We start from the raw sequence: 16,360 nt of genomic DNA on the forward strand, positions 1-16,360 counted from the left end.
AAAAAAGATTTTATTTATTTATTTGACAGAGAGAGAAAGAGCACGAGCAGAGGGAGCAGCAGGCAGAGGGAGAGGGAGAAGCAGGCTCCCCGCTGAGCAAGGAGCCTGATGTGGGACTCAGTCCTAGAACCCTGGAATCATGACCTGAGCTGAATGTAGCCTCTTAACCAACTGAACCACCCAGGCATCCCTCAAAAAAAAAAATTTTTTTTTTTAAGATTTTACTATTTAGTTGAGAGAGCGAGCGAGTGAGAGAGAGCATGTGCAGGAGAGAGCACAGAGAGCACAGAGGCAGAGGGAGAAGCCGACTCACTGCTGAGCAGAGGGCCTGATGTAGGGGTCGATCCCAGGGCCCTGGAATCACGACCTGAATCGAAGGCAGACGCTTAGCCACCTGAGCCACCAGGCGCCCCCTGAATGTCAAATTTTATTCTACATTGTTCTATGTCTATATTCCTTTCTGCTGCATTCTGGTGCTGTTTCTCTCTTTATTTTTTTGTGGCCTGATTTACTAGTCTACTGTGTACTTATTGCAATTCAGACCAGCTACTGAACTTTTGTTTCAGTGAGTGCAAATTGAAATTCTATATAATCTAAGTGATTCCATTTTCTAGATTTGTTAATTCCTTGTATCTATTGAGGATACTATTTAAACTTGTTCTAAAATTCTGGTCTTCTTATTCCTGTAACAATTTAAAAAAATCAGCTTGATTTCTTTGTAGTCTGATTGGAGAAATGAATTTGAAGCTGACCTGTTTTTGTGATATAGGGAACTATCATTGTTATAGGGCATCAGTTACCTTACCAGTTAGTCCTGTGGAGGTGGGTGCTCCCCATTCTTTCTAGGTCATTACCAGCAACTGGCTTGTGAATCACATCTAAGTTCCCACACCAGTGCTTTCTCCTAAAGGCAAACAGTTGTCACTCGGGTCTCCAGGACATGATGTACAGGTTCAGTCCATCTGCTGTTTTTGGCTTAGTACCCTTTCCCCACCCAAATAAACACCAGTGGTTTATTATGTCTTCTTTTCTACTTCCTTTTTTTTAAAAGATTTTATTTATTTATTAGAGAGAGAGTGCGCATAAGCAGGGGGAGCAGCAGAGGGAGAGGGAGAAGCAGGCTCCCTGCTGAGCAGGGACACCCCCCCACCCCACCCCACCCTGATCCAGGGCTTGATCCCAGGACCCTGGAATCATGACCTGAGCTGCAGGCAGACGCTTAACTGACTGAGCCACCCAGGCGGCCCCTTTTCTACTTATTTTGACAAACCTTGAGCTTGGAACACCAGGGGTGAGTCACCTTTTGCTGCAGTACTCTTTCCTGTTTTGGCTTGTGGTTTTCTTAGTTTTCTGTTTTCGTATTTATGTTTGTTTGTGTTTTATTTTTTTAAGTTTATTTATTTATGTAAGCAATCTCTACATCCAACATGGGGCTCAAACTCATGACCCCATGATCAAGAGTTGTATGCTCTTCCAGCTGAGCTAGCCAGGCACCCTGTGTTTTAAATACCACATACTTAAAAATCTTTGTCCTACTGAATTGATGTTACACCTTAATATACAGTAGACTTCTGTAAAATGATATCTGCATCTGTTTCTGAACTTTCTATTCTGTTCTATTTGTACTGTGTGTATATTCAACAGTTCTACAATGTTTTCATTATTAAGTCTTCAGACTAAAACACAACACGACATCTGGTATGGTTATTCTTCCACTGTTCTTTTTTATACGCTTCCATGCAGTTCTTGCTTGTTTATTTTTCCATATCAACTTTAAATTTAATATATATAGATCTAGAGGAAAAAACTGGCATTTTCATGGGGGCCCACATAATGAGTTTGTAATGAAATAAGAGAATATATATATGATGCTTTTGAGTGCTCCCATCCAAGAATAGGAGGAAACATTGTTTAAATGTATTTCTGTTATTTAGGAGAGTTTTACTGTGCCCTTCATAAATTTTGCTAATTTCACATTGTTTTTTGCTTTAAAAATAGAAGCTTGGGATGCCTGGGTCATGCAGTTGGTTGTGTCTGACTCTTGGGTTTTGGCTCAGGTTGTGATCTCAGGATCCTGGGATCAAGCCTGGCACCAGGCTCCGTGCGCAGTATGGGATCTGCTTGGGTTTCTTTTTCTTTCTCTCTCAAATAAATAAGTAAATCTTTAAAAAAATGCTTAATTCCAATATGAAACTATTGTTTTTGTATATGAAGGCTAGTGATTTCTGTATATTAATTTTATATCCCCCTACCAAACTGAATTCTCTGGTTGTAGATTCTTACTTGATTTTCTTGAGTTTTGCAGAGATACAATCATTATGTGTAAATTCTGTTAGCTTTTTACCCTCTTTCCCAAATTTTACGTATCTAACTTTCTTCTGTATCAGCTAATAGTAGGATTGGTGATAAGCACATCCTGCCCCCTGCCAGCTTTAACAGGAATGCCTCCAGTGTTTCCTCCTTAGTTCCTGCCTTTTTTTTTAACTTTTCATTTTAATTTGTTAGTTAATATACAGTGTTATATTAGTTCAGCTGCACAAAATAGTGATTCAAGACTTACATACAACATCCGGTGCTTACCACAAGTTCAGTCCTTAATCCCCATCACCTATTTAATCATCTCCTCACCCATATCCCCTCTGGTAACCCTCAGTTTGTTCTCTATAGTTAGTCTGTTTCTTGATTTCTATCTTTCTTTAAACCCTTTGCTTGTTTGTTTTGTTTCTTAAATTACATGTATGAGTGAAATCATGGTATTTGTCTTTCTCTGACTGGCTTATTTCACTTAGCATTATACTTGCTAGATCCATCGATGTTATTGGCAAGATTTCATTTTATTTATGGCTGAACAATATTCCATTGTACATATATATCACATTTTTATCTGTTCATCAATCAATGGACACTTGGGCTGCTTCCATATTTTGGCTATTATAAATGATGCTGTAATAAAAGGTTCCTGGCTTTTAGACTGCAATATATCTATATAACAATTCCTATTTTATGGAATTAAAAAAATCGGGTTTTGAATTTGTCACGTGCTTTTTGAACATTTGTGATTTTTTAGTTAATCATATTAACTATCCTTTCATTTAAAATAAATCCAACTGGGACACACCATTGAATAATGGTCCAAAGTGTTCGTGTCCTAATCCCCAGAACTTCATAGGCAAAGGCACTTTGCAGATGTGATTAAGTTAAGGATCTTGACGTGGGGAAATTATTCTAGGTTATCCAGGTGGGCCTAGTGTAATCATAGAAAGAGGAAGGCAGGAGAGTCAGAGGAGATGTAATGATGGAAACATGGTAGAGAGATTTGAAGATGCTATGCTGCTGGCATTGAAGATGGAGGAAGGGTCATGAGCCAAGAGAAGAAAATAGATTCTTCCCTACAACTTCCAGAAAGAACACAGCCCTGTCAACACCTTGATTTTATCATAGCAAGGTCTATTTTGGATATACCTACTAAATTACCTATTACAATACCTGAATTTTGTATCCTGAATAATTATTGAGCTACTTTGCTAGAAAGTACACTACTGGTTAGCTTTGACTATGAAAAAATAGATTGGAGCACCGGACAAAAAGTTTCACTGAACAAAAAAGAATAGTCATCTTTGGGTAGATGTGTAATACTATGAGTGAATATGAAGTTAAACATCCTATAGCTTTATTGAAATGGGGGCAAAAAAGAGCAGCCACAGGAGGGAATGGTCAACTGTGGTGGAAATATCTTTATATTTAAGGGTAAAGACAATGGAAGACTGCAGTCACCTTTTCTATTTATACATTTAACTGAGCTTGTTTGGATCAACTTCATTTCCATCTGAAAGGAAATTGTTGCAGGAAAACATGTATTTAATCACTATAGGAAAAGGACAAGCAAGTTATAATGGAAGATGTGAGAGGTTATAGGCAATGAGCCATGCATAATAACTATTGCATAATTATGGTAAAGAGTATTTTGTTTTTTTTAAAGATTTTGTTTATTTGACAGAGAGAGACAGCCAGCGAGAGAGGGAACACAAGCAGGGGGAGGGGGAGAGGAAGAAGCAGGCTCCTAGCGGAGGAGCCTAATGTGGGGCTCGATCCCAGAACGCTGGGATCACGCACTGAGCCAAAGGCAGACACTTAATGACTGTGCCACCCAGGTGCCCTGGTAAAGAGTATTTTGATAAGCATCTTCCTCAATGATTTATCTTTGTATTATTTACTTTTATTATTTTTCTTTATTAAATCCAGTGATTCAGTTATTCTATAGTTAAACAATTACTGTATCCTCAGCCCGTTTCTTTCTTTTTTTTTTTTTAAAGATTTTATTTTTAAATAATCCCTACACCTAATGTGGGGCTCAAATTTACAATCCCGAGATCAAGAGTTGCATGCTCCACCGACTGAACCAGCCAACCATCTAGCCCTTGTTTCTTAATAGTGAATAAAGTGGAGTTTGGTTTAGCCATGGTAAGTTTGAGGTTACAGAAATAAAGGAAAATAAACGGAGGGGGTGCCTGGGTGGCTCAGTCAGTTAAATGTCTGACTCCTGATTTTGGCTCAGGTCTTGATCTCAGGGTCTTGAGTTTGGGCCCTGCATTGAGCTCCACACCTGGCATGGAGCCTACATTTAAAAAAAAATGGATTAACAAATTAGAAAAGTAATGAATATGTAATTGAAAACAGTGAAATAAGATCAAAGCACAAGATGTTAGAATACAGAATAATGGACATGGAATTAGGTAGGTTCTGACTGTACAGCCTCTCTGAAGAAATGACTTTTAATCTTGAGAGAATAAGAGGGAGAGACTTTTAATCTTGAAATCTTGAAGAATGAGAGGGAGCCAGTCCTACAAGGAGCTGTATCAGAGGATCACGGGGATGAAACACCATATGGGAAATGATGTTTTCCCAGGGAGAAAACTGCCCATTAAATTTCCCCATCTTGTCATTATGAAAACTTCCAAACACAGATAAGTTGAAAAGGATAATGAACATGCATTTACCATCCAATCCCCACTCAGTTTAAAAGCTAACAGTTTGTCATATTTGTTTTATCTTCCTATAATTTTCTACATAACCATAACATAATCACACCTTCTAAAATATGTCAAGTGATGCATGTTCAAATTTTCCCAGTTGTCCCAAGATTGACTTTAATAGCTATATATTTTTCTTTTTATTTAGCATCAATTCTAGGTTCATAAATTACATTTAGTTGATATGTCTCTTTTAGTCTAGTTTTGTTCTCTACCTTTATTCCTCTTTCCATGATGCTGGCTTTTTCTTCTTAGAGGCCATGCAGTTGTCTTGTAGGGTGTTCCGTATTTTGGGTTGTTGTGCTTGTTTCCTAATGTTGTCATTTAACTTATTCTGCCATCTACATTGGAAATTAAGTGTAGAGAGAAGATTGAGTTTGGGTTAAACAATTTTGCAAGAATATTTCACAAATAATGTTAAATATTTTGTGTTGTCATATATTAAGAGGCACATGTTGATACCATGTGGCTAAATTTGATCATATGGTTAAGGTGATGACTGTCAAATTTCTCATTTTAAAGGTCCTTTTTAATCCTTACAATTAGAAAGTAATCTGTGAAGTGATTCTAACCCCCTCTTGGAAATTTATATTTTATTTGTTTGATTTAAAGGGAAGACCAGAGTTGAAATAGGACATCATTCAGATATGAGTGATAATGAGTTGCTATATATCAAAACCTGTAGGAGGTGATCAAAAAGTAATTTTTGGAAAGTCATCTTGTGGGAAATTAGTACTCTTTGATAAATGCGGGAGATGAAAATTTAGGGCCAGAATTTTGATTTGCTTAACAGTCACCATCTAACAACTGATTATTGCCCCACATGATTATACTTATAATCCTAGTTCTAATACAGTGTCTTTCACATAATGGAGAGTTGATAAGCTGTCAAAGCAATCCAAACCTAAGAAACTAGGAAAAGAACAGATTAACCTAAACCCAGCAGAAGGAAACCATTCATACAGTTAGAAGTATGGAGGAAGAATAAAACATTTATTTTCTGTGGAAAAAACACTGATCTAAACTAGACTTATAATTTGATCAATGTAAAGATGAGAAATACAATGGCTTTAATAAGGTGGCATACATATATTTATGGAGAGTTTTAAAATAGCATGGTAATACTATGTATATAAAATATTTTTTTTTTTCAAATTGACTCAAAGTAGAAATTGGCCTGGTCTAAAAAATGTAGTGGGAAAATGAAAATTTGGTTCAAAATCTCTCTTTTAAAAAAATACTTAAGTAACCAGGTAAAAACTGCAGAGATAATCTGTAAAAGAATTTTACAGGCTAATTCTATGAGGCTAACAGTCTGAAACAATACTGGATGAGGACGGTTTCTAAAAAAAAAAAATCTAGATTTATGAATATGAATACAAATACCCTAAGGAAAACAGTAGCAATGAAACCGAGAATTGAGGAAATAATGATTTGAGAGCTAGAACTTTGCTTATTGGTCACCATTTTAAAATTTATGTAATTTTGGGGCGCCTGGGTGGCACAGTGGTTAGGCGTCTGCCTTCGGCTCAGGGCGTGATCCCGGCGTTATGGGATCGAGCCCCACATCAGGCTCCTCCGCTATGAGCCTGCTTCTTCCTCTCCCACTCCCCCTGCTTGTGTTCCCTCTCTCGCTGGCTGTCTCTCTCTCTGTCAAATAAATAAATAAAAAATCTTTAAAAAAAAAATTTATGTAATTTTATGATTGCACTCTATTTACAGCTTCTTAAGCAAGATGTATCCAAACTCAAGAAGTTTAAAAAAAAAACCCAAAAAACGGAAGGGCATCTAGGTGGCTTGGTCGGTTGAGTGTCTGGCTCTTGGTTTTTGGCCTGGGTCATGATCTTGGGGTTGTAGGAGTGAGCCCCACGAAGGCCTCTGTGCTGGGCGGGGAGTCTGCTTGGGACTCTCTCCCACTTCTTGTCCCTCTGCCTCTCCCCTTGCTCACACACTCTCCCTCTAAAATAAATAAATCTTAAAAAAAAAAAGAAAGGAAAAAAGAGAACAAGCCAATACCAGTTAAGATAGAATTAGTATATTCCTCCCTGTGTCTCCTGCTGAATGCAATTAAAATCCTAGAGAGAATGTATGGGCAGCTATTAGAGAAACGTGAAAGTAAATTTTAGTAGACTGGAGAAGGAAACCAGAATTTGGAAGTTTGACTAATCTGGTGGTTAAGTGTTCTGGCCTAGAGCAGAACTGTGCATCAAGCTCAAATAGAAACCAAGAGAGGCTGTCTCTGGTTAAATGAGGGGGAGAGGAGGATTTTGTGGGGTAATGTGTAAGAAATTTATGTTGTTTTTGTTTTCTTTCTGGTCTCAGCCCAGGCAAACACTAGTCCTGAAAGCTGCAATCCTGTAGTGGGCAGGTGGTGATTGCAGCAGCTACCAGCAAGTACTTAAACCCTGAGGAAGGGGAATCCTACCTTATTAGTGAAAGTCTGTTTTGAATAGAATAGAGGAAATCCCATTACTTTTCTCCTCTTTATTCTCTTACTGTTTGGCATTGGAGGAAGACCTAGCTGTGGGAAGGGCACAGCAGAATAGGAAAACTAAAAGGGGTGCCTGGCTGGCTCAGTCTGTAGAGCATGTGACTCTTGATCTCTGGGTCCTGAGTTCAAGTCCCAGGTGGGCTGTGGAGCCTACTTAATAATAATAATAATAATAAATAAAAAGGAAAACCAAAGCTCTTTAGATCTAACTAGGTCAGGAAGAGGACCTCTGGGAACTAGAGAGTTCTGGGGAGAGAGAGGCGAGGAGGCAACTTAGTCAGGGGTCCCGTGAGGTGTATGGACTTGAGGAGCCCTCTCAAGCTGTACATGTGTAGATCTGACACTAGGCAGCATACCAAAGGCCTTGAGAACTGAATCAGAAGATAGATATCTCATCATCTGAATCTCAGAATGGATAGTGGGTGAAGCACACATTAAGCATAAAAACACTGCAAATCCTTTGAAAACTGAACTGACATTGGAGCCTCAAGGCACAGAAAGTGGTTTGGAACTTGCATGCTGAATGAATGTAAATAAACTGCCTGTTAAAACAAACCAAAATTATCAACTTCCATAGGATTTAAGCTAGGCCAAGAGAATCAAATTATTCAAAATGTCCAAGAAACAAAATGTATGCTACATACAAAGAATGAGGAAAATTTCAATTCACAGTGGGTGGGGGGTGGGGAAGACCCAGCACTGAGGTCACACATGTTAGAATTACCAAAGACTTTCAAACAGCTATGAGAACCATGTTCCAAGAAGTAAAGGTGACCACTCTTGAGAGAATGACTAAACAGAGAAATAGAAGGTATAAAAAAAGAACCAAAAGTAAATTTTAGAACTGAAAAATAATAAAAATTAAAACTTAATGGGCTCAATAACAAAATGGAGAAAACAAAGGAAAGTTAATAAGTGAATTTGAACATACATCAATAAAAATTATCCAAAATAAGAATTCTAAAAAAGATTTTATATATTTATTTTGAGAGAGAGAGAGGGAGAGAGGAAGGGAGTGCTGAGCAGGGAGCCCGACATGGGGCTTGATCCTAGGACTCCAGGATCATGACCTGAGCTGAAGGCAGATGCTTAACTGACTGAGCCACCCAGGCACCCCTCCAATATAAAAGATTAAAAAACTTTAACAGAAACCTCAGGACCTAAGGGACAATACCAAGAAGTTTAACACTTGTGTCGTTTGAATTGTAGAAGGAGAGAAGAAAGTGCAATGAAGAAATGAAATAATGGCCAGAAACCTACCGAATTTGGCAAAAGATATAAACTTACAGATTCAAGAAAGATTATACAGGCATGCCTTGGGTTATTGTGGGTTTGGTTCCAGACTACCCCAATAAAGTATATCACAATAAAGAGAGTGAAATGAATTTTTTGGTTTCCCGGTGCATATAAAAGTTATGTTTACACTACATTAGTATGTTAAATGTGCAATAGCACTGTGTAAACTAAATACATACCTTAACTAACACTTTATCACTAAAAAATGCTAATCATCATCTGAGCTTTCAGTGAGTCATAGTCACTGATAACAGATCACTACAACAAATACAATAACAATGAAAATTTTGACGTAAGAATTACCAAAATATAACACACTTTGTGTGTCTACATGAAGTGAGCAAATATTGTCAGAAAATTTTTGGCACCAATAGACTTGTTCAGGACTGACTTGCCACAAACCTTCAATTTGTAAAGAATGCCTGATCTGCAAAGCTCAATAAAATGATGTATGCCTGTAATCCCACAAAAGGATAAACTAAAAAGAAACCTTTGCTGAGACAAACCATAATAAAACTGCTGAAAATCAAAGGAAAAAAATCTTGAAGGCTTCCAATGGAATACTGATACATATAGGAGAACAATACCTTTTATAACAAAATTTCTCATCAGAAAGTATGAATGCTATGGGTAGGTGGAACATTTTTAAAGTACTTTTTAAAAGTACTTTAAGGAAAGCACTGTCAATCTCCTAGTCTTTTCAGTGAAAATACCCAGGGTCATGAGATCAAGCTCTATGCCCTTGGGCTCCACCCTGGCTGGGGAGCCTGTTGAAGATTCTCTCTCTCCCTCTCCCTCTGCTCCTCCCATGCCCGCCCCCTCCCGCCGCCTCCTCCCTCCCCATTTGTGCTCTCTTTCTCTCTCTCTCAAATAAATCTCTTAAAAAAAAGAAAATTAAAAATATATAAAAATAAAGTTTCCAGACAGAAAAATAAATAAAAGGAAAAGCTGACCTATACATTTGAGAAAATATTTGTAAACCATCTACCTGGATAATGGATTAATATATAAAAGACAAGGAATTTATACAACTCAATAGCAAAAAACCTCGAACAGCAAAAATCTCAATAGTAAAAAGTCGGTAAAGGACCTGAATAAATACCTTTCCAAAAAAGACATAGAAATAGCCAACATGTACATGAAAAGGTGCTCAACATCACTAATCATCAGGAAAATGCAAATTAAAATCACTATTAGATATCACCACATACCTGTTAGAACAGTATTATCAAAAAGGCAAGACTTAAGTGTTGGTGATGATATGGAGAAAAGGGATCCCTTGTACATCACTGGTGGGAATGTAAATTGGTACAGCCACTAAGGAAAACAGTATGGAAATTCATCAAAAAAGTAAAAATAGTATTATATGATCCAGAAATTCCATTTCTGGGTATATATCCAAAGGAAATAGAATCAGGATCTCAAAGATGTATCTGCACTGCCATGTTCCTTGCAGCATTACTCAAAGTAGCCAAGATATGGAAACAATCTTAAGTATGCATCTATAGATGAACGGATTAAGAAGATGTGGTATATGTGTACACTCATAAATACAAGTAGTGTTCAGCCATGAGAAAGAAGGAAATCCTGCCATTTGTGACAACATGGATGGACCCTGAGAGCATTATGCAAGTGAAATAAGTCAGAGAAAGACAAATACTGTATGATCTCACTTATATGTGGAATCTAAAAAAGCCAAACTTAGTAACAGAGTGAGAATGGTGGTTGCCAGAAGCTTGGGATGGGAAAAGTGGGGGAGATACTGGTCAAAGGGTACAAAGTGCTAGTTATGAGTAAGTTCTGGGAATCTAATGTACAGCATGGTGACTGTAGTTAATCCTGAATTATGTAATAGACAGTTGCAAAGAAAGTAGATTAACTGTTTTCACCACACCCACAAAAAGGTAATTACATGGAATGATGGAGATGTCAACTAACCCTTTGTGGTAATCATTTCACAATATATACATGTATCAAATAATCACATTGTACACCTTAACTTACCCAATGTTATATGTCAGTTATACCTTGGTAAAGGCAGGGGATATATATGTGTATATATAAAATAAATGCACAAAGCAAAAACTGATAAAATGAAAGAAGTAGATAAAACCAAAATTAATGTGGGAGATTTTAACATTTATCTCTTACCTATTGATAGATCAACAGACAAGAAATCAAGGTACAGAAGAATTCAATGCCATCTAAACAACATCTATAGATGGACAGCAGAGTATGTATTCTTTTCAGTTGCATGTGGAGTGTTCACCAAGATAAACTATATTCTGGGTCATAAACTGAATCTTCATAAATGTAAAAGAATTGAAATCATGCCAAGCATTTTCCTTACCAAAATGGGATTAAATAGAAAAAAAATAGCAAAGATATTTAGCAAGTCCACAAATACTTGAAAATTAAACAACTGACATGTAACCAGTCCAGGAGTCAAACAGGAAGTCTTAAACGAAATTAGAGTATATTTTCAACTGAACAAAAGTTAATGTTAATTAATAAGATGTTAATTTATAAGATACAGCCACAGCAGTACCAAGAGGGAATTTTTTTAAAAGATTTTATTTATTTGTCAGAGAGAGAGCATAAGCAGGGGCAGTGGCAGGCAGAGGGAGAAGCCGGCTCCTCGCTGAGCAATGAGCCTGACGCGGGAATCAGTTCCAGGGTCCTGGGATCATAACCTGAGCCGAAGGGAGACACTTAACTAGGCCACCCAGGAGTGTTCCCCAAGAGGGAAATCTTTAGCAACCAAATGGGTTGGTGTCAGAGTAAGTATAATATAGAGTTAAGATCTTCACCACCAGCCAGGCTAACTAGGCCATTCTTTTCTATGGTGAATATGGATGGCAAATGAAGAGCAGTAAAAAGGCATTCTTACCTCTCTCAGCCAGGGAGGTATGAAAAGGAGGCTGGGAGGGTGCCAGAACTCCCACTCACACATAATAGTAAGGAGGACTCCTCCTCCCCCCCACCCCCCACCCCCCCGTTGGTGGAGGCTGAGTGAGAAACCTGTGTTTCTATCTCCCACCTGCCATAACAAGATGGCACACCCCCTTCCCATGTGAGTGGAGTCAGAGAATGCCAGCTTAAACAAGGTTTAAATAAGATTTAGAATCTTAACACACAATGTCCACATTTTAACTGAAAATCCATCATCATAACAAGTACCAGGAGAATCTCAAATTGAGTGAAAAATATTCAAAAGAGTATCGAGATGACAAAGATATTAGAATTATCTCATAAATACATAAAACTTCATAAAAATGCCTGAAACAAATATACTTGAAACAAAAGAAAAAAGTCTCAGCAAAGAAATGTGAAGTCCAGAGAAGAAAATAGATGTAAAAAAGAAACAAAGGAAAATTAACTGAGAAGTATGATAATGGAAATAAACTTAATAGATGTGCTAACAGCATAAATGGAGGAGACAGAGGAAGGAATCAGAACAACAGAAATTACCCAATCTGAATAATCAAAAATAGACTGAGAAAAGAGTGAAAAACAACTCAGGAACCTGTGAGACTATAATACAAGATCTAACATTCCTCACATTGAAGTCCTGAAAGGAAAAAACAACAGGACTGAAAAAGTATTCAAGGAAATAATGACTGATAATTCCCCAATTTGGCAAAAGACCATAAACAGATTCAAGACACTAAGTAACAAGCCTCTCCCCATCCCCGCCCCCAGTCATGTCACATCATAGTCAAACTTCTGAAAACTAAGGACAAGATAAAAATCTTGAAAGTAAGAGAAATACCACCTTACATTTGGAGGGGGAAATTCAAACAAAAGCAGATTTCTCATGAGAAACCATAGAGGCTGGAAGAAGGACATTTTAAAGCACTGAAAGAAAAAATTCCAAATTCCAAATCCTATATCCAGAAAAAAACCCCACAAAACCAAACAAAAATGTGTGTAATCAAGAGTAAAGGGAAACAATATCATCAGTCATTAGGAAAATGCAAGTCAAAACCACAATGAGATACCACTTTACAACCGCTGAGATGGCTCTAACTAAAAAAAAAAAAAAAAAAAAAAGAAGAAAGAATAATAATCAGTAGCAAGGATGTGGAGAAACTCTTGTGGTGAAGTTGCTATAGAAAACATTATGGCAGTTCCTCCAAAAAAAAAAATATATAATTATCATACAACAATTACGAATGAATTTAAAGTAGGGACTAGAACAGATATTTGTATGCCAAAGTTCATGGCAGCATTATTCATAATAGTTAAAAGGTAGAAGCAAACCAGATATCCATTATTGGATGAATGGAAAAGTAAAATGTCGTGTATACATACAACGAACATGTAATTTGGCCTTTAGTAGGAATTAAGTTCTGACACATGCAACATGGATGAAGCTCAAAGATACTATGCTAGGTGAAAGAAGCCAGACACAAATGGACAAATATATGATTCCATGATATGAGGTACCTGGAACAGTCAAGTTCATAGAGACAGAAAGTAGAATAGTAGTTACCACTGGCTGGGAGGAAGTGGTAATAGGGAGTTAAATGTTTGATGGATACAAAGTTTCAGTTAGGGATGAGGAAATATTGGAGATGGATAATGGTGATGGTTGCAAAACAGTTTGAATGTACTTAATGCCATTGAGCTGCACACTTAAAAATTGTTAAAGTAGTAAATTTTACATTAAGTATATTTTGCCACAATTAAAACATTTTAAAAAACAGCCATCACTGTTGGGCAACCATCTCTATTCATTTCTATTGAGATAGTTGATGGGATCCATGAGTCACATACCTAATCTCTTCAGCTAAAGGTTGTCCAGGCACACCCTCTCTCCAGAGCACGCTTTCTCCTAATCTCAGCATCCTTTGCAGTTTGGATAGGCTGAGAATTCCCCCAAATAATCAAACTTCGGTTTCTTTTTGCATAATAGTTCCTTCCTCAATTTCTCTTTTCTTTCACATTTTACTGTACACCAGGTCCCACCTTCAACATTTTCTTTGGAAATTTCCTCAGCCAAGTATTCAAATTCATCACAAGTTTGCTTTTCACACAACTATAAAACACAATTCAGCCAAGTTTTCTGCCACTGTGTAATACAAATAATCTTTCTACCAGTTTCCAATAATAGTTTTCTCATTTTCTTTTGAGCCCTCACCAGAAACACTGTTAAATGTTAATATTTATAATAACAGTCTGCTCTTGGGGATATATGTATCCTCTAAGAAAATAGCTTTCTCAGTCTTGCTCTTTTTTTCCTGAGCCTACATCTTACCATCCCTAAGCTTAACAGTCTGTTTAAGGCAATCTAGGCTTTTATATCATGTGGCTTAAAATTCTTCCAGCCTCTACCCATTACTGAAACATACCTCCACATTTTTAGGTGTTTGTGCAGAGCCCCATTTTCTGATACCAAAATCTGTATTAATGTCCCGGAGCTACCATAAAAATCACTACAAATTTGGTGGTTAAAACAACAAGAAAATTGCAGTATATTCATAAAGTGACATAAGATTAAATTGAATGGACTTAATTTTAAATGGAAAAGTTAATTCTAAATTTAAAAAGAAAAATCATACAGAAAACTTCACATCCGCCATTTCCTTGAATTTTTTCAGGGACACTTCAAGTAGGGTAACTTTTTATGGCCAAACACTTGAATAGTATCTTTTTTGCCCATCCCCACTTCGGCCAACTGAGATATATTACATACCAGAGATTTGCATGAGGAGGGCTTACTCCAGGATTGGGAATAAGGGAAATGTAAAATGTGAAATATAGGTTTAGGATATTTGCTGTTTGTCCTAGGACACCAAAGGAGTCTGGGACTGGCCTACCTGTTTTAAAGTTTTCATTACAATGAATACAGTAGCAATGTGTCTCTTCTAATAACACCCCATTCCATCCCCTCCTATAAGTGATATGTATTTTGGATATAATTAGTAAATCAGGAGGCAGGATAGCACATGTAGGAATGCTAGATAATTTCTATTTTTATGACAGCCACCGAAATGCATAGGAGAAAAGAAACAAATGAGAGTAGAATATCCAAGAAAAAGTGACTCACATTCCCAACATCTTTGGTTGGTTGAGGCTCGAACAGATTTAGTTATACCACACCTCCCACTCACTACATACCCAGGAAAAGGATAGGCTTGCATTGTCAGTTGTGAGTATAATTCTTTTGTTAGTTGCCATTGTTAGCATATAATAGTATTTACTCATATACAAATATGGATTTATTCAAAGGAAACAATTATTAGATTCTTATAGTTATGAATATAGACCCTGTAACTTACCTATTTATTTAATTCTAGTATGTTCAAACTGCTCACACTCAAAAACAAACAAACAAACAAAAAAAACCCCACCCCTCAAAAACCCCAAATCCCTCTAAGCATAAATTATTAGTAAAGGCTAAATTCCACAGTGTTCTGTCTGGTCAGACAAGGCATTATATTTTCTATGACCCTCAAGTCTGAATTTTTATCATGTCTGATTTTCCTTATCACCCACTTTTTTTTTTTTTTCCTCTCTCAAATTATCTGCAAGCCCTGGACAAGCATGTTTCCATTTATTATCCACTGGCAATTGCTGTCCCTTTCTTTAAGAGGGCCTCAATTGTGGAGTGGGGAAAGCTTATTTAAATTTCCACTGCATTTTATTATACACAGTAACAATGTATACAGTAAATATATGTTATAATCAATCAGGGGTCTTCATAACACTGTTCAAGGTGCTGCTGAACTTACTATTTTCACAGAAAAGATGCTATAAATGTTACTGTCCTAGCTGATTTCCAATTCTCAAACATCACAGTATTTCCAGTGGTTTTTCTTCTTCTTTTTTTTAAAAGATTTTATTTATTTGAGAGGGAGAGAGATAGCGACAGAGATCACAAGCTGGGAGGAGAGGGAGAGGCATGCTCCCTGCTGAGCAGGGAGACTGATGTGGGGCTTGATCCCAGGACTCTGGGATCATGACCTGAGCTGAAGGCAGATGCTTAACCAACTGAGCCACCCAGTCGCCCCTCCAGTGATTTTTCATTTGAGAATCCAGAGACCCTATTTCCTGAACTAAATCAAGGTATAAAAGCTTACTTAAATATTTATTTCATAATTCTGTCTCCTGTGACTTATTCTCCAAAATTTTACTCATCTATGTCGCTTCTTAACCTTTCTCTAGTATGAATTCTTTGATGTTGAATAAGGTGTAAAGTATGGCTAAAAGTATCCCTATAATCATGACAATTATAGGATTCCCTCCAATACGAATTCTCTGGTTTTGTGTAAGGTTTAAGACACAGCTAAAGTGTCTTTTTAAATTTATTACATTCATATATTCATGACTAACAGTCTTCTTACAATTGTAACATTATATGAATTTTTTTAGTAGAATTCTCCAGTTGAGTGACTGCTAAAGACCTTTCTCCACATTGCTTACAATCAGAGCTATTACTCTTCAAAGTGAATCATCTCATAGTAAGAAAGGTCTGAGATGTTTGGCAGTTATCTACCATAGCTGAAAAAACTTACATACACCCTTGGACTGAGTAATT

The sequence above is a fragment of the Ursus arctos genome, unplaced genomic scaffold, assembly GCF_023065955.2.
Source record: "Ursus arctos isolate Adak ecotype North America unplaced genomic scaffold, UrsArc2.0 scaffold_19, whole genome shotgun sequence".
Classification (NCBI taxonomy): Eukaryota; Metazoa; Chordata; class Mammalia; order Carnivora; family Ursidae; genus Ursus; species Ursus arctos.